The sequence below is a fragment of the Leptonychotes weddellii genome, chromosome 11 (genome assembly GCF_054177405.1).
Source record: "Leptonychotes weddellii isolate Sample4059 chromosome 11, ASM5417740v2, whole genome shotgun sequence".
Lineage (NCBI taxonomy): Eukaryota > Metazoa > Chordata > Mammalia > Carnivora > Phocidae > Leptonychotes > Leptonychotes weddellii.
This window is the reverse complement of record NC_138379.1, coordinates 81050932-81051223: the sequence shown is the minus strand read 5'-3', so window position 1 is coordinate 81051223 and position 292 is coordinate 81050932.

The window sequence follows — 292 nt, the reverse complement described above, 5'->3', positions numbered from 1 at the left end:
AATTTCTACAACCACCATCCACCTCCGGATGAATTCGCAGCGAATGGTTCATTCCAGAGGCTGGCCTCCCCCGCCCCGCCCCCCAAGTGTGCTGTCCTCTCTCAGCAAAGATGTACGTGGCACTTAGGGACCCTTTTTAATACCTAATATTGTTAGGAACGAAGAACCGCTGTCGCAGCTGCTGCAAAGACAAATAATATGCAGTAATGCATCCCAGGCTGATAGGTAGGTTTGACTAGGCTGCCGCTCTGGTTTCTCAGTGCTCTCTGTAGAATGGCTAATAGATGGCACA